Below are 22,862 nucleotides of genomic sequence, written 5' to 3'. Positions count from 1 at the left end.
TGAGATTTTCATTTTTCTTACCAGCTGTATATCCTCCATAGTGTAAACATACCACATTTTAAAAATCTATTCTTCTGTTGAGAGACATCTAGGATGCTTCCAATTTCTGGCTATTATGAAGAGAGCCACAATGAACATGATTGGGCTAGTGTCTCTTTGGTAAGATGAAGCATTCTTTGGGTATATGCTCAAGAGTGATACAGCTGAATCTTGTAGTATATCAATTTCCATCTTCCTGAGGAAGCAGCACACTGATTTCCACAGTAGCTATACAACATTTTACTCACACTAGGAATGTATGGGTATTCCACTAACTCCACTGATATCTTTGCCAGTATGACCTGTCACTTGTTTTATAATTCTTAGCAACTCTGACAGGTATAAGGTGAAATCTCAAAGTAATTTTGATTTGCATTTCACTGTTGTTTGAGTTTCCTCTATTGACAATCTCCTCTTTAGATCTGTATCCCATATTTTAATTAGTATATTTATTTTCATGATAACTGACCAAAATCTGTAAAACCACAGATGCTAAATATAGATTAAGTGGCCAGGGGAAATCAATGTCAAGGCAAAGAGAAATAGTTATGGATGGATGGGGTGGGGGTTCTAACTGGAGAATCAGGTGGAGAAGGGTGAGACAGGGTGACATGGAGGGGATGTGGGGAAAGTCAGCTGAATTTGAGGGGTAATATTGAAGCTGAACACAGTAGCTGCTTTCTAAAATATACGTACTAATGAAGGCTATCTAAATGCAATTGACAGTTAATGGGGGCAGCAGATCCCCAACTGAACATATCTTGTCACCAAAGGAAGCTTCCAGTACCATGATCAGGTTGCATCTAAGTTGTTCAAAGGATTCACATGTTCCCTTTGGAATACCTAAGTAACCCATGGGTTACTCTCCACAAACTGATCACAAGGTCCCATTGCTGAGGAAAACACCTAAACAACTCATTGAATATAGAGAAGTGTAGCTGATGTCTACATCGAGTCTTCAGCAATATGTTGTAGCATCTTTGTTACACTCTACCAAAAGAGAAATATAAACACCAAGATAGCTACAAACCTTTATATCTACAATAGTGTCCTGCCAGCAATGGTGGCACAAAGTTAGTGGGAGAAAGCAACCAGTATTTGATTGGACTTAACACCCATTCTGTATGATGTAATCCATAAGCAACACAGTTGGGTGAACAAGACCTGATACTAGATAGCCAGGGACCAAAAGAGAAAATCCAGTACTGCTGTTCTATTAAAATAACATAACAATAAATTGTTTACTAATGAAATCTGCTATATTAGTATATCAATGCCTTGCCCAGCTTCCACCAGAGAAGCTTCCCCCTGGAACAATGGGAATAAATAAAGACCCACATCCAGACATTATACAGAGAGTGAGAGACCTTGAACCACTCAGCCCTAAGAGAGAGGACTCCATCAAAACCCTCCCTTCAGGGTTCAGGAAACCTTTCAGAAGAGGAGGCAGAAAGACTGTAAGAGCCAGAAGCATAGAGGATAAGAAAAAAAAGGCTTTCTAAATCAACATGATCAATGCACATATGAGCTCACAGAGAATGAGGCTGCATGCACAGGACCTGCACTGGTTTGTACTATGGCCTTTGCATATATATTATGACTTCCAGTTTAGTGTTTCATGGAATTCCTGAATGCACAAACAAGTGGGTCTCTGGTTCTTATGCCTTCTCTTAGCCATTTTCCTACCGTTTGTTTGTGGGCTTGCTTGCTTTTCAATTATAATGATTATTTTTTCTTTTTATCTTATTATATTTTGTGGTGTAGCAGTCTCCTAGGGGAGTGATGAAAGTCATGAAGCAAGCATAGCTATGTTACAAAGTTCCAAAGCTGAGCCACATGCTGCAACCGTTGACCTGATGCCCTTTATTGTAATTTGAATCTCTGTGTGTTACACTCTTGGGGGCTAATAGCATAATGACTCAGCCGTCCCATTGATTGATTGTTTGTCTCAGTGTCTGCGCTACTGGTGTTATATTTAGGAAGTGATCTCCTATGCCAATGCATTCAAGACTACTTCCTACTTTCTCTTCTAGCAGGTTTAGAGTAGCTGGATTTATGTTGAGGTCTTTGATCCACTTGGACTTAAGTTTTGTGCACGGTGACAGATATGGATCTATTTGCAGCCTTCTACACGTTGATATCCAGTTATGCCAGCACCATTTGTTGAAGATGCTTTCTTTTTTCCATTGTACACTTTTGGCTTCTTTGTCAAAAATTATATGTCCATAGGTATGTGGGTTAATGTCAGGGTCTTCAATTCGATTCCATTGGTCCACATGTCAGTTTTTATGCCAATACCAAGCTGTTTTTAATTACTGTAGCTCTATAGTAGAGCTTGAAGTCAGGGATTGTGATGCCTCCAGAAGTTGTTTTATTGTACAGGTTTCTTTTAGCTATCCTGGGTTTTTTGTTTTTCCATATGAAGTTGAGTATTATTCTTTCCAGGTCTGTGAAGAATTGTGTTGGTATTTTGATGGGGATTGCAATGAATCTGTAAATTGCTTTTGGTAAGATTGCCATTTTTACTATGTTAACCCTGCCTATCCATGAGCATGGGAGATCTTTCCATTTTCTGACATCTTCAATTTCTTTTTTCAGGGACTTAAAGTTCTTGTCATATAGGTCCTTCACTTGCTTGGTTAGTGTTACCCCAAGGTATTTTATGTCATTTTTGGCTATTGTAAAGGGTGATGTATCTATAATTGTCTTCTCAGCTTCTTTGTCCATTGTATATAGGAGGGCTACTGATGTTTTTGAGTTGATCTTGTATCCTGCTATGTTGCTGAAGGTGTTTAAAAGCTTTATCAATTCCTGGGTGGAATCTTTGGGGTCACTCAAGTATACTATCATGTCATCTGCAAATAGTGAAAGATTGACTTCTTCCTTTCCAATTTGTATCCCCTTAATCTCCTTATGTTGTCTTATTGCTCTGGCTAGAACTTCAAGTACTATATTGAATAAGTATGGGGAGAGTGGACAGCCTTGCCTCATTCCTGATTTTAGTGGAATTGCTTTGAGTTTCTCTCCATTTAATTTGATGTTGGCTGTTGGTTTGCTATATATTGCCTTTATTATGTTTAGGTATGTTCCCCGTATTCCTGATCGCTCCAAGACTTTTATCATGAAGGGGTGTTGGATTTTGTCAAATGCCTTTCTGCATCTAGTGAGATGATCATGTGGTTTTTTTTCTTTGAGTTTGTTTATATGGTGTATTACGTTGATGGACTTTCGTATGTTGAACCACCCTTGCATCCCTGGGATGAAGCCTACTTGATCATGGTGGATAATTGTTCTGATGCGTTCTTGGAGTCTGTTTGCCAATATTTTATTGAGTATTTTTGCATCAATGTTCATGAGGGAGATTGGTCTGTAGTTCTCTTTCTTTGTTGTATCCTTGTTTGGTTTAGGAATCAGGGTAATTGTAGCCTCATAGAAGGAGTTTGGTAATGTTCCTTCTGTTTCTATTATGTGGAACAATTTAGAGAGTATTGGTATTAACTCTTCTTTGAAGATCTGGTAGAATTCTGCGCAGAAGCTTTTGTAGAGCAAAGGATACAGTCAACAAGGCAAAGCGACAGCCTACAGAATGGGAAAAGATCTTCACCAACCCCACAACTGACAGAGGACTGATATCCAGAATATATAAGGAACTCAAGAAATTAGACATCAAAACGACCAACAGTCCAATTGAGAAATGGGCTTTAGAACTAAACAGAGAATTCTCAACAGAGGAAACCCAAATGGCTGAAAGACACTTAAGGAATTGCTCAACATCCCTAATCATCAGGGAAATGCAAATCAAAACAACTCTGAGATACTACCTTACGCCTGTCAGAGTAGCTAAGATCAAAAACACTGAAGACACTTTATTCTGGAGAGGTTGTGGAACTAGGGGAACTCTCCTCCACTGCTGGTGGGAATGCAAGCTTGTACAACCACTTTGGAAATCAATATGGTGCTTTCTTAGAAAATTGGGAATCAATCTCCCCCAAGATCCAGCTATACCATTCCTGGGTATATACCCAAGAAATGCTCAATCATACCACAAGAGCACTTGCTCAGCTATGTTCATATCAGCATTGTTTGTAATAGCCAAACCCTGGAAATAACCTAGATGCCCTTCAACTGAAGAATGGATAAATAAATTGTGGCACATATACACAATGGAATACTACTCAGCAGAGAAAAACAATGACATCATACGGTTTGCAGACAAATGGATGGATCTAGAAAAAATCATCCTGAGTGAGGTGACCCAGACTCAGAAAGACAAATATGGTATGTACTCACTCATAGGAAGATGCTAGATGTGGAACAAGGATGACTGGACTGCTACTCACAGCACCACTGAGACTACCTGGAAAACGGGACCCCAAAAAAGACACGGAGAAATGGATGAGATCTACATGAACAGCCTGGTCATGAGTGGGAACAATGAAGGGCAACGGTCGAGGGAAAGAGAGTGGGAGTTCCTAGCTGGATCAAGAAAAGAGAGGGAGAACAAGGAATAGGAGACCATGGTAAATGAAGACCACATGAGAAGGGGAGGAAGCAGAGAGCTAGGGAGGCCCAAGGAGATCCACAAAGATACTCCCACAAAAGACTGCTGGCAATGGTCGAGAGACGGCAGGAACTGACCTACTCTGGTGATGGGATGGCCAGACACCCTGTTAGTTGTGCCATAAACCCCATCCAAGGAAGGTCTGAGGAATCTGGATGCAGACATCCACGGCTGGGCCCCTGGTAGAGCACTGGGAGTCTAATTAGTGAGAAAGAAGAGGGTTTATATGAGCAAGAATTGTTGAAGCCAAGGTTGGATAAAGCACAGGGACAAATAACCAAATGAATGGAAGCACAGGATCTATGAACCAAAGGCTGAGGGGCCCCCAACTGATCAGGCCCCCTGAACGGGTGAGACAGTCATTTGGCTTGATCTGTTTGGGAGGCAGCTGTGTGTTGGTGCCGGGTCCTGGGCTCGTTGCATGAGTTGGCTGTTTGAATCCTGGGACCTATGCAGGGACGCTTGGCTCGGTCTGGGAGGGGGGGACTGGACCTGGCTGGACTGAGTCTACCAGGTCGATCCCGGTCCTCGGGGGAGACCTTGATCTGGAGGAGGTGGGAATGGGGGGTAGGGTGGGGGGAGGGGGAAGGGGGGCGAGAGTGGGAGAACAGGGGAATCTGTGGCTATTATGTTGAACTGAATGATGTTGTAAAATAAATTTACTAAAAAATAAAAATAAAAATAAATGACTCAGCTGTGTCTTTTCTGAGATGATTGTTTCTGTATCCCCCGAGGCAGTCCTGAGTGTACTACCCCCTGCTTTCAGAGAAGAAACCTTAGTTGACCCTACTTGGGAGTCTTCTTTGTGTCTTGGAGACTGTTATCTGCCCCTATGCAGTCAGGAACTAAATAGAACCATATGAATTCAGAAAAGGCTGACAAGGCTCATCAGGATTGGAGAATTGGCAGCACAGACCTCCTTTTACAGTATACTTAGAATGTCTTAGGCACATAACCTATAAGATGGAAGACCATGCATATTAAGCTTCTGAAAGGAATTCAGCAATAAGAGCTAGAATGACTAGGAAATGTAACAGCATATATAGGTGGTGTAAGAATGACACAGAATATAAGAAGTGAAAGATATTAGGATTTGTCCTTCCTAAAAAGATTTCTTTACATCAAGTAGTTGTGGTATTACTTAATTTAGAAACAAAAGAATTCTTTTATGTGGTATTGTATTCCCTCAAATATTGTGCATGCTAATAAACTTATCTGGAGTCAGAGACAGAGCAACCACAATATTAAACATAAAGGATAGGCACGCCTTTAATCCTAGCATTTCAGAGGCAGAAATCCATGTGTTCAAGGATACAGGCAGGCATGGTGAGTCATCACGCCTTTAATCCCAGAAAGCAAGCCTTTAATCCCAGGGAGTGGTGGTAGAAAGCAGAAAGGTATATAAGGCATGAGGACCAGAAACTAGAAGCATTTGGTCTGGTTAAGCATTTGGCTGGTTAAGCTTTTAGGTTTTGAGCAGTACAGTTCAGCTGAGAGCCATTGGGATGAGGACACAGAGGCTTCCAGTCTGAGGAAACAAGACCAGCTGAGAAGTTGGCCAGGTGAGGTTAGCTGTGGCTTATTCTGTCTCTCTGGCCATCCAGTATTTCACCCCAATAACTGGCCCCAGGTTTGATTTTATTAATAAGAACTTTTAAGAATCCTGCTATACTTTTACTCACAAATTCCTATAAGATTATAAATATAAATATAAAAATTGAAATAACAGCTACAATGGTTCCTAAGCCTAAGTGGCTTAGTCTAATTTGCAAGTAATATGATTCACCATTAAAAGTTAAAAAAAATACTGTTCAAAAGATGGTGATTCACTTGGATTGACCCAAATATTATCTAAAGTATCTTGAAACCACAAACTGATGCCAGCTTTAGAACAAGCTGCTATATTATGCTTGCTTAAGCTGAAACAATCTGTGGAATTCTGGGAACAGCGATATGAAGTTGATAAAATCTATTCTATCTGTACTTAGCCCATAACCCTGGGCATACTAGAGAAGTATTCCCCAGACAAAATGTTGTGATCTGTATCTCTTTAGAAATAATGAATCTGTATAAATAAGGAAAATTTCTGATTGCTATTCAGTCAGTTTGCAAAGTCTTCCCATCTGGGTGTCTGACTCAACCTTCCCTTCCCTTGATCCCTACATCCTCTCTGGAACCCTTTCACTATTGGGGCTGGCCCCCGGCAATTTTTTTTTTATTAATATCCCTTAGACACTTCCTTCTTTTCTAATGAGAAATGAGAGAGGATAGATTGGAATGGAAGGCAAGGTGTGAAAGAACCGGAAGGAGTAGAGAAAGGGGAAACCATAATCAAGACATACTATATGAGAAAAACAATTTATTTTCAATAAAAGGTTAAAACAGAGAAATCAGAAAAAACATAATGATGTAAAATATTAAGGATACTACAAGATGGGGACACTAGGAACCTAACACAATAACATGGGTCCCAGTGTTACTTTCATGTGAATAATGATCATCACATTACTTAAAGAAAAACATTAGCTTAATTGTTATTGGGGAAAAAAACAAATGTTTTATTTAAAAAAAAAAAACAGAAATAATTACAAAAGTATTTAGGTCCCTTTCTACAAGTAAAGCAAGACAAAACCTGCCTTTCTTTGTGACAGCATGAAAATGAGCAACTTCTTTTATTTATTTTTTTTTAAGGTTTACTTATTATGTACACAGTGTTCTGTCTGCAGGCTAGAAGAGGGCACCAGATCTCATTACAGATGGTTGTGAGGCACCATGTGGTTGCTGGGAATTGAACTCATGACATCTGGAAGAGCAGCTAGTGCTCTTAACCATTGAGCCATCTCTCCAGCCTGGGAAATGAGCAACTTCTAATGTATAGTATATATGACCAGACTCCTTTTCACAATTACTTAAACATTTCTGTCTGTGTAAATGCTACTAAAGTAAAATAAATTCAACAATGCAAGAAAAGAGGCTGAAACTAAGAAAAGGCTTCAATTAGGTTCATATTCAATGATTACAAATGTCACTAAAATTAAGGAATGAAAAGGTACATTCACACAAATTTGAAGAGGATTAATTACTAGAGATCCCATTAATCTATGCAGTATAGCTACCTATACAGTATGTTTGTATATACACACCCATATGTGTGTGTACATACATACTTAGCTAATTTTCTACACTGCATTCTTCAAGAAAGGCTCAGCAAGGACTTAAACAAAAATGACAAGAAGGGATAAAAAAAGTAGTTGTCCCCCAAACTGAAAAATTTAGGGAGGTATGTGAACAAGTAGTCCCAATTTATTTACATACTAGCATAAAAATTCCAGTGAGTGAGAATTCTTGGGAAAGTCATTCCTGTCATAAGCATTGTTCAAATTTTGAGAAATAGGTGCAGAAGAACAGCAAATAATTTTGGAAGGATCAAAAGATTCTGAAAAACAGGAGAGTTTGTAGGACTTTGGATGAAATGTGACCACTATCCAGTAATGATCTGTGGTCAAAACAGTTAAAACAACATGACTGAGCAGGGCATAAAACCTCAATATAACTCCAAAAGCCATTTTAAGATACAGAGGTTTTCCTACCATGTGGTTCAGAACATATCTCCCCTGACAATTTAGAGTCTCCTTTCTTTAGAGAACAGCACTTAACATTATTATCCTAAGTAGCTTTTCATGAAGCTAGAGCTGTAGTGTTATAATTAGTTCACACAATCTGGAAGAATCAAGATAGGACATCTCCTGAGACCATCAGCCTATCCTAAGGATCAAAAGTAGATATTAGAGAATACCTTTTCAGCAGAGCCTGGAATGAAGGGCGTTTCAGTGGACTTGAAATTCTCTTTTTCCTCCATGGCACTAAACACCAAAGATAGCTACAGCAGTTGGCAGACTAACTACTGAAGTCTGAGGAGTCTGCAGTAGTGACGGTGACTGACCACTGTGACGTCAGAGTTCTGAGGATTATGACGTAACTGACAAAATTATATGTGCTTTTCCCTCATTTTTTTTTTAAATCAAGATACAATTTTAGATTCAAAAATAGTTTCAGGGCTGAAGAGAGATACTGTGATGACACAAATTTGTACAATAGAAATATTATCATCCATTCATATCAAAAGTAACCTGTATCCCCAAACCCTAGTGTGCTATGATAACTATATATAAAATAATTTCCCAGTGCTCATTGCTGTAAAGTTTAGAAGGATAAGAGTCATCTATCAATTTGCCCTCTAGTCACTGTAACCTTGATTATGTTGTATCAAATCAAATGTCATCATGTCAGGGACATGAATGAGACAGCATGTGGTGAGACATGAGCCAAACAGTGAAGACAGGCTTACTGTTATTCTCTGTTAATTATGCTCATGTATCTACTAGAAAGGTCACACTAAATCCTCTTAATCCCTTCAGAGGACAGCACTTGCAATTACAGGGTAGCATCCTTGTGGGTCCTATTTCTTAGAAAATGCCACCCTCTCTCAACATTGCCACATTATTATTGCTTATACACAAGTATATACATATAAATTATATATGCTTTACATTTGTATATAAATATATCTAGTTACACACACACACACACACACACACACACACACACACACACACACACACAATAGTTCTTGCTGACCCTGTTTTCATTGTTTGTGTGTCTATGGTTTCAAGGCCGGCCACTCTGCACTGGAAAACCAACACAGGAGTTAGATCCTGGGGAAATGCTAATTTTCCTTTTCCCAGCAATCATTAGTTTTCTGTACTTCCTTTTCTAGACACGTGACCCTGTGAAATATTTTCTCTTTACTGTTAACATGTCCCTTGACAGTGCCATTGTTCTGGTCTTGTTTATGAAGCCATTTCTAGGACAGTTTCACAGCAGACTTCCTGTGCTTTGGCTCTTACAGTTGTCCCAATCCCTCTTCTGTGATGTCCCCTGAACCAAAGATGCGGGAGTTACATATAGATCTATTTACTGGAACTGGGTTTCCTATGATTTAGTGATAGCTAGAGTTTCCAATTGTGGCTTTCTATGCTGGCCTCCATTTTCTGTAAAGAGTGGCTTCTTGGAATGGGAGGGGGTGGTATCTACACTTACCTGTGGGTATAAGGACAAAATTTTGAACTCAGTAAGGGATTATGATGGTCTAGCAAACTAGTGGTAATAGATAGTTTTCCAAGGTCCATAACCTCACTAGCCTCAAGAAGCTGGCTAAGATTCTAGTACCAGTTTATGATTTCCCTACCCTTGAGTTAGACAGAAGTCTAGTTAGACAATTATGGGGAGCCATTGAGTGAGTGCCACTTCTCACAACTTTATATGATCTTATCTGGCTGGTAGTTGCCATGGTCCATATGTGCTGTAGTTAGACAGGACTGCATATCTGCTTCCCTCCTTTGGAAATTTGTATGGTATTCTCTGTAACCATCGGAGCTAGGACACAGGAAGTGGCTTTCAGGTTAGATTCAGCTCAAATCTTCTGAGTCCTGTGTCCATAGTGTGTAGCATCCTCAGTAATATGGGCTCATCATCAAGCCCTGAGAGGAAACTGCCAACAAGGTCAATAAACTGCATTGCTTGGGGAGTCATTTAGATTGCCCTGACCAATGATTTGAAGGACAGTTCTCATGCCTGGCCCTGGTTTTACAATAACAACAGTTGGCTTCTCGTGTTGACCATCATTTTTGTAGCTCTCAAGCCATTAACCATTATCCATTTCTGTGGTGGTTTCTTTTCAAAAACACAGTATATTGAGGAGCATAAGCTGTATTTGGGCTTTTGGAAATTCTTTTCCAACAATCATAATTGGAGTTTCACTTAATGACTCATATTACTGCATATTATTTGGATGTTAACTCATAGAGTACCAAGTATACATCATGTCTCTGGAACATATCTTTATATATTTCCTTTTAAGTATTTCATCACTGAAGGACTTGCGGCAGGCTCCAATCGGATGATATTGCAAATAACAGTTGTTAAAATCATTTGTGTACACTGAGGAACCCAGGCCATTGCCTAGACCCCTGCCTTGGCTATTCAGCAGCTGCTGCAGACAAGACCCAGCAGATTGTAGGCCCCTGACTCAACAGGATGAGCCCTTGAGCCCCTGACCCTGAATTCAGCCCTAGTTACTAAGAAAACCCCACCAGATGTCCCCATATGTTAAAGAACCAATCAGAAGTTAAACTAGCAGGCTCTTTGAGGTGCTTTTCTAATAAAGATGGAATGCATAATCACAGCAACTACCACAAGAGATAGCAACTTCCCTGCAGCTATAACTAACCAATTAGCCAAGGACAGGTACCTTCAGCTTGGAGGTACACCAATCCTGAGTCTGTTCCTATGTAGTCTGTAGACCCCTAGACTTTCCTACTTTACCCCCAATAAATACACTGCCCCACTGCTACCCGGGGTCTCCCATGCTCCACCACTGTATCAGATGGACGAGAGACCTGGGTCTGAACTCACAATTAAAAGACTCTTTGACATTGCATCAGATCTAGTTTTTGGTGGTCTGGACTTTGGGGGTCTGGACTTTGTGCCCAACCTTTAGAGGTCCCACCAGGATTTCCAAAGTCCACCAAGACCGCCATCCCTTGACTCTTAAGGCGCCAACTCTCAGAACAAGCAGGTATCTTTCTAATTTGCCCGGGAAAGCTCTGCTTTCTGTTTCGGGCCGTTGGAGCTCTTTCTGTATAGACTGTTTAAGATCTAGGTAGACACACAGATCACAGGCTGGGAGACCAGGGGATGCCCGAGAATCCTGCTGGTGGGTCTGGAGACTCTTCGGAGGGGGTTGGATCCCCATAGTTCTTCTGCAGAGACAGAGTGGGTCACAACACAAGTCATTTGTCCAGTGTCTCATTTTCAGATCTGTGCACAGTTGTCTGTTTTGTTTGCCATTTTGTGTGTGTGTGTGTGTGTTTTGTTGTGTTTGTTCCTCTGTTTTGGTGGTTTGAACATCCTAGGATCATAGACCAAGCCTCTAGTCATCCCACTCCACTAAGCCTGTTTCCTGGTACTTTTAAGGACTTCAGGACATTGGGTGTCACGCTGAATTGGACAATTTAAAGTTGGGGCACCTGAGAAACCTTGTGAGCTAGAATGGCCTGCCTTTAACAGTAGGTGGCCACAAGAGGGCACTTTTGACCAATCTATTATTGGAAAACCAAGGAGGTCATCCACAAAAGACCAGGACACCCTGACCATATTCCTTACATTTCTGTGTGGGAAAACCTGGTCTATTACCACCCCCCCCCCCACACACACACACACACTGGTTTAAGCCTCTAGTCCTGACTCAACTGCCACAAAAGTCACAGGTTCTATGCTAAAGGAAAAGGGTGTGCCCAAGAAAGCTACCCCTTCTGCCCTGAACCCTCCCTCCCCATCTTGCAAGAGAGGACAGAGGAAGACCTCCTCCTCTCACCCCTACCATAACCCTCACCTTCCCCTCAAAACCCTCAACAGGTACCCCCTGACCTTCAGGAAGAAGCCAAAGTGGTGGCCAGCCCCCCATACACTTGTGGATGCATTCCCTATTGAAGCTACTGGACACCAGCCACACTCTACCACCTTGCCCCTCCAGGCAATAGGGCCACAGGATGAACAGGGGAATGTGATCTATCAGTACTGGCCATTTGCTATGATTGACTTGTATATTTGTAAAAAACCAGAACCCTCCCTTCTCTGGTAACCCAAAAGGACGCATTAACCTATTAGATTGCATTATTTTTACTCATCAGCCTTTCGGGGATGACTCTTAGCAGTTATTGCAGATTTTGTTCACAAAGGAAGAGAAAGAATGGATTGTGGTGGAAGCCTGAAATTTGGTCCTGGGTCCTGATGGCTGCTCCACCACTAACCAAGCCCTCATTAATGCAGCCTTCCTGTTGACCAGGCCTGAATAAAATGTCAATATACCTGAAGGTAGGAAAAGCCAAAAACATCTACCCTCAGGCTCTAATGGGGGGGGGGGCTCAAGGCTGCTGCATGGTGACCCACCAATTTGACCAAATTAATAACATTTTCAGGAACCAACTGAGTCTCCAGTGGCCATTTTAGAGCAGCTGAAGGAGGCATTCAGAGCCTACTCTGCAATAGATCTGGAGGCAGCTGGTAACAAATCAGCTGTGATCGTAGCCTTTATTAATCAGGCCACCCCAGACATTAAAAAGAAGCTACCAAAGATAGATGGTTTAGCAGGAAAGTCTTTGTCTGAACTTCTAGAAGTAGTAGCTAAGGTGTATAACAAGAGAGAAACTTCAGAGGAAAGATGGGCTAGGTTAAGGATTGAAGCAAATGAACAGGGAAACAGGATGAAGGCTGCAGAAAATGACAAGCAGAGACATGCCATGGCAATTGCAGAGGATAGGCAGACACATGACATGGCTTACCTAGTCCTGGTGGCCATGGTTTCAGATCCAGAGAAGTGAACGCAGCTGCGGTGCCTGACTGGAAACCAATGTAAGTCTTCCTGCTGTGAGGACAGACCCCCCTCTGCAGAAAGACCAATTTGCCTCTTGTAAAGAGATAGCCCATTGGGCAAGAGAATGCCCCCAAAAAGAGGGACATAAAAAGCCACCTTCCCAGACAGGCGGTGGTGGCGCATGCCTTTAATCCCAGCACTAGGGAGGCAGTGGCATTTGGATCTCTGTGAGTTCAAGGCCAGCCTAGTCTACAAAGCGAGTTCCAGGAAAGGCACAAAGCTACACAGAGAAACCCTGTCTCAAAAAAAAAAAAAAAAAAAAAAAGTCACCTCCCAAGGTGTTGGTGACAAAAGACAGAGAAGAGAGGTACAGTTAGAAGATGAATATAGACTCCATGAATAGCCCTCCCCACCCTAAGAATTGGGTCCTTGGCTAACACAATACCCTGAGACATTTGTGGAGATGGGGGTGGGGGCTGGACTGGCTTAACACTGACCCCCCCATCTTGGTAGAATTAAAACCAGGAGCCACTCCAATGAGGGTCTGTCAATACCCCATGTCAGCAGAAGCACAGATGGGAATAACCACCCACATCTGTTGCCTACTTGACCAAGGGATTTTAAAGCCTTATCAGTCATTCTGGAACAGCCCCTTATTCCAAGTCAAGAAGACAAACTCTGATGACTACTGCCCTGTCCAAGACTTGAGAGTGGTTAATAAATGGGTCATTGACATTCACCCCACAGTCCCAAATCCATATATTCTTCTGAGCTCATTGTCACATAGCTTACAATGTGCTAGATTTTAAAGATGCTTTCTTCAGCCCACCGCTGGCCCCTCAGAGACAGGCCCACTTCACTTTTAAAGGCAGCAGGACTATCTCAAGTATGAAACCAGCCTGGTCTACACAGATAAATTCCAGGAAAGCCATACAGCAAAACTAGCTCAAAAATATAAATCAATTCATTAATTAAAAAATTAAAAACAAGGTAAATATAATTTAGTAAAAACATTTTTTTTAGGCTTTTTGATGAAAGGAAAAGCATTCTCTTATAGGCAGTCTCCAAACCATCCACAAAGAAAGCTGGGATACAAGATGGGATACAAGAAACAAAAAAGTCTTAAGAACTAAGTCATCTAGTACTCGCTTCGGCAGCACATATACTAAAATTGGAACGATACAGAGAAAATTAACATGGTCCCTGTGCAAGGATGATATGCAAATTTGTGAAGTGTTCCATATTTTTACACTGTTGGTGGGAATGCAAACTTGTACAGTCACTTTGGAAATCAGTATGGTGGTTTCTCAGAATATTGGGACTCAATTAAGAAAATGTGGTATATATACACAATGGAGTACTACTCAGCAGAAAAAAACAATGACATTTATGAGGTTTGCAGGCAAATGAATGGAACTAGAAAATACCATCCTGAGTGAGGTAACCCAGACTCAGAAAGACAAACATGATATGTACTCACTCATAAGTGGATACTAGATTTATAGCAAAGGATAACCAGACTGCAACCCACAGCTCCAGGGAGGCTAGCTAATAAGGAGGACCCTAGGAAAGACACAGGGATCACCCAATGACAGAGACATGAATGAGATCTACATGAGCAAATTGGGGGTAAGGGAGGATAATGGAGGGCAAGAGTCTGGGGAAAGAGAGCTTAGGGGAGTGGGAGGTTCTAGCTGGATCAGGAACAGAGTGGGAGAACAAGGAAAGAGATACCATGATAAATGAAGACACCATGGGAATAGGAAGAAGCAGAGTGCTAGGGAGGTCCCCAGGAATCCACAATAATGACTCCACCATATACTACTGGCAGTGGTCGAGAGGGTGCCTGAGCTGACCTACTCTGGTGATAGGATGGCTGAACACCCTAATTGTCATCATAGAACCCTCATCCAGTGACTGATGGGAGCAGATGCAGAGATCCATGGCCAGGACGCAGGCAGAGCTCCAGGAGTCCAATCAACGAGAGAGAGAAGGGATTCTATGAGCAAGAGATATCAAGACCATGATTGGAAAAAGTACAGAGACAACTAGCCAAACTAGTGGAAACACATGAACTGTGGACCAATAGCTGAGGAGCCCCCATTATACTGGACTAGGCCCTCTGGATAAGTGAGACAGTTGTTTAGCTTGAACTGTTTAGGGGGCCCCCAGGCAGTGGGACTGGGACCTGTCCCTAGTGCATAAGGCGGCTTTTTGGAGCCCAGTACCTATGGTGAGACACTTTGTACAGCCTTTGTGCAGGGAGGAGGGGCTTGGACCTGCATCAACTGAATGTACCAGACTCTGCTGAATCACCATGGGAGACCTTGCCTTGGAGGAGGTAGGAATCATGGGGGGGGGTGCGGGGGTTGTGGAGGGAAGGCTGGGGGTGGGAGGAGGGAGAACAGGGGAATCTGTGGTTGATATGTAAAGTGAATAGAAAATGTATTAATAAAAAAAGAAAAAAAACCTAAGTCATCTAACTGCACAATTATCCTACTGTGAGAAAACCCACAGAAGAAGTAAGAACTAATACAAAATATTTATTAAGAAAAGGGCTTGATCTATTTACTAAAATCATACCAAAGAAAAATACTTTCAAACATCAAACAGGTATTTCTAAGGAAGGGAGCAGCTCAGTTGTAGAGCAACTACCTAGCATGAACCCTGCCTGGGTTTCACTTCCAATTCGAAAATAATGTAGTATAATGAGGAATCTAAGATATGCAAAAAATATCATTATTGGAAAAGCAAATAAGCTCTAAAAAGAAGCTGAGTAACAATGATGATTTAGAACCAATTTGTGTATACATGGGCCAAAAAAGAAACAGAATTCATACAGATCTGAATGAAAAACAAAATTATTCTTCAATTCTGAATCAAAACCTATGCAGTATGAATAAAGGAACATTGTTATATTTTACATGTTTAAATCATAAGCTGGTCAGTGGCCTGTGTGGGGGTAAGAGCATCAAGACAAGGCCTTCCTCAGGTGAATATGGAATTCAAAGCCACCCTTGCCTACTAAAGACCAGGTCTCAAAATAAGCAAGTTTGGCCTCAAATATTTAGCCCACATATATTATTCTACCTTTTCAAAGCACAACAACATTTAGTGGTCATATAAAAAAGATCTCAGCCAGGTGTGGTGGCACATATTTTAATCCCAGGGCTCTGGAGTGAGAGGCAAGCAGATCTCTGAGCTTGAAGTCTGTCTGCTGTACTCAGCAACTCCAGGTCCACCAAGGATACATATTGACACTGTTTCAATGAACCTAAAACCAAGGCTAGGCTTGCTGGTGTAGGCCTTCCTTCCCAGCATTTGGGAGGCAGAGACAGGAGGATCTGTCTATGAGTTCAAGGTCAGCCTGGTCTACATAGCAAATTCCAGGATAGTCAGGGCAATATAGAAAGAACATGAACACACACACACACACACACACACACACACAAACCTTCAATAGCAGTATTAGTATTTAAAGAACCCTTAGGATATGTGCAGTGAATAAAGTTACACAGAACTGGATTTTTTGTTCAATTTTTTTATTGTAATTTGTATGACATAACAGTATGTTCTGAAAAGTTCTGACCTCATAGAACTAGTCTGTTCTGGTATCCATAAAATATGCATACTATTTTGCATAATTGCAAAATATGATACTTGGAATAATTTGGTTACTATGAGGAGATCATGAAGAAATTGTTTTTTCATTTAATATTACTGATTTAAAAGAATCATTTTGAATTTTATCAATAGAAGAGAAAAACATTTTTTGTTTTGGTTTGGGGTTTTTTTTTTTGCACATTCTTTCTATGTAGCCCTCACTATCCTGTAACTTGCTATGTAGATCATGGTGGCCTTGAACTCAGACAGATCCTCCTGGCTCTGCCTCCCAAGTGCTGGGAAGGAAGGCTTACACCAGCAAGCCTGGCCTTGGTTTTAGGTTCATTGAAATAGTGTCAATATGTATCCTTGGTGGACCTGGAGTTGCTGAGTACAGCAGACAGACTTCAAGCTCAGAGATCTGCTTGCCTCTCACTCCAGAGCCCTGAGATTAAAGTATGTGCCACCACACCTGGATGAGATCCTTTTTATATGACCGCTAGATGTTGTTGTGCTTTGAAAAAGTAGAATAATATATGTGGGCTAAAAGTTTCAGGCCAAACTTGCTTATTTTGAGACCTGGTCTTTAGTAGGCCAGGGTGGCCTTGAATTCCACACTCACCTAAGAATGGCCTTGTCTTGACGTTCTTACCCCCACACAGGCCACTCACCAGTTCATCATTTAAACATGTAATAGACAGCAATGTTGTTCCTTTGTTCACACTGCATAGGTTTTGATGCAGAGTTGAAGAATAATTTTGTTTTTTCATTCAGATCTGTATGATTTCTGTTTGCCTTTTGTCCTTTTTGACCCATGTCTACAAGAATTAGTTCTAAATCATCATTATTACTTAGCTTTTCTTTTTTAAAACCCATTTGCTTTTCGAACAATGATATTTTTGTATATCTTAGATTCCCCATTATTCTAGATAATTTTCATGTTGGGAGTGAAACCTAGTTAGAGTTCATGCTAGGTAGTTGCTCTACTACTGAGCTGCTCCCTTCCTGAAATACTTGTTTGATGTTTGAATGTATTTTTCATTGGTATGATTTTAGTAAATAGATCAAGACTTTTTGTTAATAAATATATTAATTTTTACTTCTTTAGTGGGTTTTCTCACAGTAGGATAATTGTGCCTTTAGATAGATGACTTAGCTCTAAAGGCATATATTTTATCATGTATCCCATCTTTGAATCAAGACTCAAGGTTTTCTTGATGGTTTGGAGACTGCATGTAAGAGAGTGGTTTTTTTTTTCTTTTGTCACAAATCCTAAAAAATATTTTCACTAAATTACATTTACCCTGTTTTTAATTTTTTAATTAATGGATTAATTGATATTTTTGAGCAAGTTTTGCTCGATGGCTTTCCTGGAATTTATCTATCTAGATCAGGCTGGTCTCACACTTGGGGTAATCCTGTTGCTTTCCAAGAGCTGGGAATACAGATTTTTGCCCTGTGAAATTATCACAACCCATGAAGAGTCAGGTTCCAGGCTTCAGAAAGGGCTCCAAGGGAAAGTCCACAGTATAGCACAAACTAAGACTTGTTTATCTCAGAGGTTTTTTGTTTGTTTGTTTGGTTGGTTGGTTTTGGTTTTGGTTTTTCAAGACAGGGTTTCTCTGTGTAGCTTTGCGCCTTTCCTGGAACTCACTTGGTAGCCCAGGCTGGCCTCAAACTCACAGAGTTCTGCCTGGCTCTGGCTCCTGAGTGCTGGGATGAAAGGCGTGTGCCACCACCGCCCGGCTATCTCAGAGGTTTTAGGGAAGGGAAAAACTAACACATATTATTGATGGTTTCTTTTCTGTATTTTTTCATGTTGTTCTTATCATGCTGTTCTCTCTCATGTTGTTCTTTCTCACTGATCTGTCCTCTTATGTCTTATTACAATTTTATATATGCCAACAAACTTTTTCAGGCAATAAGAGTCATAAAACATTCACATTCCAAAGGTAAAGATTGTGTGTAACTTCTAATTATTCAAGAACACCTGCAGCCCTCATTTGGTGCTACAAATTATTTTCTGTAGCCTTGACTAGTTAGAATATATTTTCACAAATTGAGGTCAGGAAAAGGTGCAAGGACTCATTTGCCAGCTAGCAATAATTGAGCTGCTTTGTTTTTATGACCTAGCCAGTTAGTACAGCAGTATGTCCTTGTGAACTTAAGGATTGGGAATGTTTATCTAAAAAAAACATTAGCAAGGCACCTGGTCTAATCTAAAACTACTTTGAAGTTTTATAACAGCTAACAGTGTACAGCTATCTTGGCAGCTAGGGAAATTCAATTGTTTTCCTATGTCAACCTTAGCTGTGATCTAAAGCAGCTTTTTAGTGGAACTCAATGGTCCCTGACTATGTCAGAATTATACAGCATCTTCCTGACAATCCACAGATATAAATATGCCCAGTAGATCAAGATGTATTCATGAGATAGACACACTATAATAAAAGTAGTGGAGGACTCCCCATACCATATACATTGTAGCAGCAAGCATCCAGGTACACTACAGAAGCAAAATACATTCTGGAAGCTGTATTCTTACAAGCCTCACTTGAAGGAGACATACCCATGAGAGAATTTCTATTCTGCTGAGCAGGCATCTGAACTTTAATTGCTACCTGCTGTTGCTCTGAGATGGCCATGGCCACCTGCATAAAATATCATTTATCTTCAAGTTATTTTCTCCCCTAAGACCAGCAGCAGGTCATGTCAGGTCAGTCATTGTAGCTTGAAGTGCTTATAGTTGGGCAAGACTGATGATTGCTTGTCTCTTCCTTACATAGCATGTTCCAGCACTACGAAAGCAAGTCAGTGGGATGAAGCTTTAGTATCTTTACCAGTTTGATTTTTGCCATGCTTTATGACTTAAGCATATGGTGGCTTCAGCAATAGGGTCTTATCATCAAGTTCTTGAGGATAACCAACTTTCTCAGACTGGAAGCCTCTGAGTCCAAAATGAATCTCAGCTGAACTGCTGCTAAAAGCCTAAAAGTTTAACCAGGCTCTAGTTCCTGGTCCTCACGCCTTATATACCTTTCTGCATCCTGCCATCATTTCCCGGCATTAAAGGAGTGTGTCACCTTTTTTTTTTTTTTTTTGGAAATGGTTGCACCAGTTTGCATTCCCTCAAGACTTGAAATGGAGTTCTTTTTCCTCATATCAATGACAGCATGTGTCATTTTTTTGTTTTTTCACCTTAGGCATTCTGCAGGGGAGAGATGAAATTAGAGAGAAGTTGTAAGTTGCATTTCCTCAATAGCTAAGTATGTTAAACACTCTTAATTGTTTGTCAGCTATTTGTATTTTATTTTCTGAGAATTTACTATTTAGCTCTATGTCCTATGATTAATATTCAAAATATAAACACTTAAAAACTCTTTTCCTTCCCCATTCCAATCACTTCATGTCCCCCTACTTACTCCATCTCAAATTGATTGTCTCTTGTTTTTTGTTAATATTATTGCATTTATAGTTATATGTCCATGCACATAAATATTTAACTGTAAGCTGCTGAGTCCATCTGGTATTTCATGTACTTACATGATTTCAGGGCAGACCACTTTGGATAACCAATTAGGAGGCTCATGCTTGGGAAAGAATAATCCTCCATCTCTCAATAGTCAATAGTCTCCGGTAGTACTTAGTCTAGGGAGAGATTCTCATTAGATCCCTTCCTCCCACATTATATTAGTATGCCTACTGAACATGTTTTCTCCATCACCTGAGATCTTACAGATCTTTCAGGGCTCAGGATCTGTCTAGCCTGTTGGCTGTGGATTTGGGTTCCCAGCTCCTGTATGATACCTCTTCTGGAGAGTCAGCTCTCCTCTTCCAGGGCCCTGTGGTTTCAGTTGATGGCTGTCCTGCTGTCTCCACCGGCCTTGATCTTAGAGCAGCTCTCCAGTTTAACAGACAAGCATTCCCCATTCTGTCAATTTCCTCAGGGCTGAAGTCACCACAGGATTCTCATGTCCTCAGGTCCTCTGACTTAGGCTAAAACAGTATCTGGAAGGGCATTTCTTGGGAGGAGGGTGGTGTGTCTGTGAGCATGTTGTGTGGATGTTTCTGTGAGAGACTTGCCTAGAGGTGTACCTGAAGATTGCTGTGCTTGAGGAGATGAGTGGAAAAATTTCCCTGGATTTGCATCAGGGAATGGGTGTATTTAGAAGTTGATAGGCAGGCTTGGCTCAGCAAGGCAGGAAGGTGGGGCTGCACAAGCTCATAGGCCCTGCTCACCACCCCAGCTCTTGTCTTGCCTATCTGTGAATATCTGTGGAGGAGAGGAAGGTATTCCAAGAGCATAACCCTGCCTGATCCCTTGCATCCCTGGAACTAGTCCCTGGAGATCCACAGGACCTGAGTCTTGCTGAGCAAAAAGTCAACCAAGTCTATGATGAAACCCAGAGAGGTGGAGGTCATACTGCTTCTGCTGTAGCATTTAGGAGTGGTGGGATCCTGGGAACAGCCCAGGGACAGCTGACCATAGCCATACAGGTGAACCTCTGATACAGGGAAAGTGAGGCACGTATCTATCTGCCCTTCAACTTTTTAAGGACCTTCTCACCACCAGGTTGCCTTCTGATTCCTTAGCCTGTAAGCGACTCTCTAGACCCTTCTTTGAGCCCAAGTGCCTTCCAAATACTTTCTGGTGCCCATCTGCTTTACAAAGCTTTCCATGGGCTTCTACTGCCTTGTGAGCCTTTAGAAATTGATAGAGTCAGGCCTGAGAGATGACTTTGCCATTAAAGGCTAGGCTTACTACCAAAAACATAAGAAGTTGCTTGTGTTTTGAATGTTCCTGGGGCAATCTGGCTAATCCTTAAAAGTGAGCTCCTTGATAAAACTGGAAAGTTTTTAGGTAGACAAACTCGTAACAGTTGTTTTGAGGCATTTGCTATTTTGTATTTTAAAAACTAGTTATATTGGCTATTATTAGAATTATAGAGGTTGTTAATATTATAAATTGTTCCTGTTTCTAATAGAAATAGGAACAGGTTTTGGTCTCTTGGTAAGAATTGTGGTACTTGCAGTCAGAATGGTAAAGACCCACTAATCAACAGACAACAAATGTTGGAGAGGAAGTGGGGAAAAGAGAAATGTCATGAACAAGAAGGAGGATGTGCATAGTTAGTATAACAAATGTTATACTTTATTATGCTGATGGTCATCACACAAGGTTCACAGTCTAAATTTCTAACTATGGTCTTAAGCCCATTTCCCCAGGTCTGCTCACTTGTGCAATGTATTTTAGCTGAAGGTTAGGTCCAGTGACAGAAGTCTCTGATTGGAGGTCAGGATCCTGGGGGAGACTCTCCAGCCACAGTGCAGATCAAGTTGGCATATCTCCAGATGTGGAGAGCAGTGCATTACTCTTGGTTTCTGCCTATATACTGTCCAGTGGGCCTCATGGTATTCTAGGACTGTTATCTTGAGTGATTGATGTGATTGAATTCTGGTTATCAAGTGAAGCCTTAGTTGTAGTGGGGTTCCTGACTAAGCTATTTTTACATGTCTAAAGGATATGTATTTTTTTTTTACTATGCTCATAACAATAAGGCTTCTGATTCACAAATATTTGGCCATGAATAACAAATAATACACAAGGATGCCTTGGAATTAATAATGGTATGGCTTTTTCTTGGGCAAATGATAAAATGCAAAACATAATAGTTTACCCTGTACAAGTTATTGGAAGCAGAGCTTTTAAAACAGGAATCTCAGGAAACATAACCAGTATTAAAGAAGTGCCTTATTAGTCAGTATTAAAGAAGTATCATTAGATAGTGCTGAGCAACAAGAATCAAACAAAAGAAAGCTGAATAGAAACTGTGTATAAGATAATGTAATAAATAGTACTTCCTACTTCCTAGGTACAATCTGTTAAACTGAACCTTAGAGAAAAGATAGTCAGTCTTCAGATAATACATGGCATCACTACTATAACCATGCTTTTGGTTTTTAATGGGTGAATGTAGGCAATACAAAGATACAGCAAATATATAACAAAACATCATCAAATAGATGTGTACAGCATCCAGTACAGCACAACTAAAAAAATCCCTCTTAAAACTATGATGATCTAGCTTAGTATAGAGAGATCTTTGTATAGAGAGTTTGCCCTGTTCTCTCGATGGATACACATCTGTAGTGGGCAGCTGTTCCAGCTTTGACCTTAAAACCTTGCCCCTAGAGTGACTGCAGGTAACTGCCACACCTGCCTAT

The 22,862-nt window shown here is 40.8% G+C and overlaps 1 long non-coding RNA gene and 1 other non-coding gene across 2 annotated transcripts in view; one reads left to right on the top strand and one right to left on the bottom strand.

Annotated features, from left to right (window-relative positions):
• LOC121830122 (uncharacterized) overlaps nt 1-8,533 on the bottom strand; it is a 30,023-nt gene extending 21,490 nt beyond the window's left edge. The window contains exon 1 of the long non-coding RNA XR_006073073.2: nt 8,397-8,533. This is a non-coding gene — a long non-coding RNA (uncharacterized LOC121830122). The remainder of the gene's footprint in view (nt 1-8,396) is intronic.
• Nucleotides 8,534-14,175: 5,642 nt separating this feature from the next.
• On the top strand, nt 14,176-14,282 carry LOC121830579 (U6 spliceosomal RNA). The gene has a single exon (XR_006073796.1). It is a non-coding gene; the product is annotated as a U6 spliceosomal RNA (small nuclear RNA).
• The last annotated feature ends 8,580 nt before the right edge of the window (nt 14,283-22,862 follow it).

Source organism: Peromyscus maniculatus, chromosome 6, assembly GCF_049852395.1.
Source record: "Peromyscus maniculatus bairdii isolate BWxNUB_F1_BW_parent chromosome 6, HU_Pman_BW_mat_3.1, whole genome shotgun sequence".
Lineage (NCBI taxonomy): Eukaryota > Metazoa > Chordata > Mammalia > Rodentia > Cricetidae > Peromyscus > Peromyscus maniculatus.
Note: the sequence above shows the minus strand (reverse complement) of the source record. Positions and strands in the feature narration are given on the sequence as shown.